General features: G+C 38.3%; 1 pseudogene; it reads left to right on the top strand.

Moving 5' to 3' along the window:
• The first annotated feature begins 2,662 nt into the window (after positions 1–2,662).
• On the top strand, positions 2,663–3,277 carry LOC102476864 (ubiquitin carboxyl-terminal hydrolase isozyme L1 pseudogene; annotated as a pseudogene).
• The last annotated feature ends 721 nt before the right edge of the window (positions 3,278–3,998 follow it).

Below are 3,998 nucleotides of genomic sequence, written 5' to 3' on the forward strand. Positions count from 1 at the left end.
CCCTGGACAGTGTCTAATCACTGTGGTCTGGGGCTGGTTCATAACTCAATAGTTGATCTGCTCTATAAACCAAAGTAGCAGCAGTCTAATCTCAAATTCACCTCTGTGTTTAGTACATTCTAATGTCTCCAAATATTAGTATTAGTTGGCTATTAGTCCCACAGTTCAGGGAACATAAAATATTTTCAGTTTATGTCTCACAGTTATTATTTCATTCGATGCGTTATAATTTGAATCAAGCTTGTCGTATACTATTCTTGATGTAATTTTACAGGTGAAGAGGTAAAAAGCAGAAGTCACATGGATGAACTCGAGTGGAATCTATCTTTGGATGATGCCAAGACTCCTTTGCTCTTCCCTAGATGATATGATTTGGGTAGCTCAAGTGGTTACAAAGAATCTCAGGGACAAATAGTCAGAGGAGTGATTAGGATGATTTATCTTTTCATTCTATTTGAATGGATCCTAGTATGGAAGGGATTTTAATTATTGTGTTTCAGAGAACAGTGAAAGTACCATATGTGTTAAGGGAGAGAAGAAAAAGTCACCTGGGAGTATGAAGAGCTCTCCTGGGAACATGAAGAGCTCTTCTCTCTAATTCAGTTGATTTTAAATTTTCTACTGGAATCTCTCTCCTCCTCACTGGCTCACTTTGCAATTATTGCATATTGAAGACTAAAAAAGGATACTGGGTAAGAGAGGGCACGTACCTATTAAAATCTTCAACTCAATTACCCCTTTGTTCATTGGTCCACATAAGAGAGGTAATGAGCAATATTCACATATTGACTGATAGGACAAAGCCCAAGGAGTACTGTCTGGCTACCATGTTACACTCAAAAGCTCCTCAACCTTCAGAATAACTTTTTTTAATAATCAGAAAAATCAGAAACTGACCCTTTTTTCAATATTCACTAGATGTAAGTAAACACTTTCATTTTGCCACTGATATGGTTTGGGTGTGTTCCCCAAAAATTCATGTTGCTCAAATTAAGTTGTGTTGCATAGGTATCAAAAGGAATGTAAATCTGACTATGGGATTGAGAATTGGAGCTTACAGAAGGTAATTAGAATTAGATAAGGTTTTCAGAGTGAGATTCCACCTCTGAATATTGGCGACTTTATAAGGAGAGAGAATGAGACCAGGGCAGCCACCCATGAGCATAAAAAACCCCTTTTCTATGTGGTGATGTTGCAAGAAGACCCTCACTAGGTGGCAGCACCATTCACTTGGGCTTCTCAGCCTCCAAAACCATGAGCTAAACAGACCTCTGTTTTTCTTAAATCACTCCGATATGGGTATTTCTGCTGTTACTAAGAATGGATTAAACCAACCTTGATTTTCACAGAATAGCTTATAAGAGAACACTATTGCCTTGGCAGTAGAACATGATTTATTATTTAAGACTAAACATTACTATGACTCTTTTCAATTTTTTGACATGCAACTTCTTTTTTCTTTCTTTCTTTCTTTTTTTTTTTTTTTGAAGAGGTTTTTGCTTATAGGCTGCATGCCCTCGCCAGAAACAAAGAGAGACAGAGAGAAAGAAAGTGAGAAATCACCCCCCGGGAGGCGGGGGGAGAGGGGGGCCATACCGCAATCCCTTCTCCTCCATTCTCCTCTCAGGATTTTGGGCATGCACATACATGCACCTGGCATGAGTTTAAGCCACCGGGTCTGGGACTCAAACTGTGGTCAACTACATGGGAGTCCAGAGACATAGCCATTACTCCAACTGCTGGTCCCAACATTCCACATTTTTCTATATAACAGGATATCTTTCAGGGCAGTATTACTTCTATTCTTATTTATTTATTTTGATAAATGCATTTTTTCCTAATAATTATTTTATTTAACTTTATTTATTTATTTATTTATTTTAATTTGACCAGAGGGATAAAGAGAGAGAGAGGAATAGAAAAAGCAAGCTGCCAAGTCCAGGACTCAAACCTCAGTTGGCCTTGTGGGAATCCAGCTTTCTTAACCACCATGCTATCTACCAGCCCTAATCACACATTTTAAAATATAATTATTTTGGTAATATAAAAATACTCATACACAGTCTGTGTAGTGTGTTGTAACAAAATACCATAACTGGATAGTTTATAAACAACAAACATTCATTTAAGCACTAAGTAAAGACTTCTGCCCCAAACTGAGCCTTTTGGGAATTTCTGCTGCCTTAACAGGTAAGAAACTTAAAGTAAATATATTCTCTCCATACAAGAAATTTGAATGTATTTTTAATGAGGGCACTTTTTTATTTTCTAAATTGATACTAAGTCTTTTTCTCTTGTTAAAACTTGGCCAAGTACGTCATACCATGGTTATCAAAATATGGAACGCCCTTACGGAAACAATAAATAAAACAAGAACTGAAAAACATGGAGATAAATCGTTTTTGAGATCCTTTAAACTGATCTGATATATTACATACCGTACGCAAAAGCACTGATTTTCTACAGGTATTCAAATGACTGGAAACAACCCTCATAGTAATGAAATTAAGTGAATATATCCAGTTTTATTAAAAATTTTACAGAATTTTTAGTTTTTCCTCCGCTCTAGGTCATGGTTTGTCTCCTGAAGATGCAGCTCAAAGCTGACTGAGATTAACTCCACAATGCTAGACAACGTCCTGAATTGACTGAATGTGGCCAGTTGGTGGCGCATCACAGGCCTGCTGGGGTTGGAGGATGAGGTTCTTGGTCACATGCCAGTGCCTGTCTGTGTGTGTGGCTGTGGCTGTTTCTCCTTACTGCCCAGCATGATAACTTCAGGAAAAAAAAAAAAAATGTATTGAAGAACTGAGGAACAAGAAGTGAGCCCTAAAGTTCACTTTATGAAGCCGACCATCAGGAGCTCCCTGGGACCATTGGGCTTATACACAAAAGGGCCAGCCATCAGGACAAGATGGATTTGAGGGTGGATAGTCCTAAAACAAGTTCTGAAACAGAGAAGATGTCCCCTGAAGACAGAGCAAAATGCTTTGAAAAGAATGAGTTCATCCAGGCAGATCAGGATGCGTGGTACAGGAAGCCAATGTCAGGTGAATGACAAAGTAGATTTTCATTTTCCTCTGCTTAGCAGTGTGGATGGCCACCTTTATGAACTTGATGGATGAATGCCTTCTCCAGTGAACCATGGCACCAGTCTGGATGACTCCCTGCTGGAGAAGTTGCCAATGTCTGCAGAGGATTCAAAGGTGAGCAAAGGGAAGTCTGTTTTTCTGCAGTCCCCTCTGCAAGTCAGCCTAGTGCCTGTGGGAAGACTTAGCTGGCCTCTCTACTTCCCTTCACCATGAAAATGTATACCTACCCACTCTGTGTAAAATGCTTCAGTCCTTGTAAAACAGCTCTTCTTCAGTTTTGCCGACATCTCTTCCCCTCAGCTACACCCAAAGTCTAGCAGAATTCAGCTGTCAAGGAAACAAAGTCTGGTGAAAACCTCAGAGTGAAACATTGTCCCCTCATATGTCTTGACTCTTAATAGCTAATGCTTTAAAACAGCCACTTTGGTTGGTGTGCATATCTAAGGTTTTGGATGTGGATTAGTTGTCCTTAAAAGGAATACAGTTTTTCTGCTGATGAAAAAAAATGTACACAATTTTAGGGCAAAGGTTACTTTCTATTGTAATTTGTACAGATATGCTCAATTGTATATCAAGTTGAAAATGTGATGATTATTCTCATTTTTTAAAAAAAATGCAGAAATTACATTTTTTAAAAAATGTGTGAAATATAAAACATAGTATATACATGAGAAGATATATTTCATCTCACTTGTAATTTTAACCTTTGCAGGATTAAGTACCTAACAACGTTTCAGCAGGTGATTAAGTTAGTTTTCTTATAAGAAAGAAATCATTGTACAGAAGTTTTTAAAAACAGCATTTAAAGGACCAGCAGATAGCATAATGGCTATGTCGCTGGACTCCCATGTAGTTGACTATGGTTCAAGTCCCAGACCCGGTGGCTTAAACTCACGCCAGACGTGC

This window comes from Tupaia chinensis, unplaced genomic scaffold (genome assembly GCF_000334495.1).
Source record: "Tupaia chinensis unplaced genomic scaffold, TupChi_1.0 Scaffold143949_1, whole genome shotgun sequence".
Classification (NCBI taxonomy): Eukaryota; Metazoa; Chordata; class Mammalia; order Scandentia; family Tupaiidae; genus Tupaia; species Tupaia belangeri.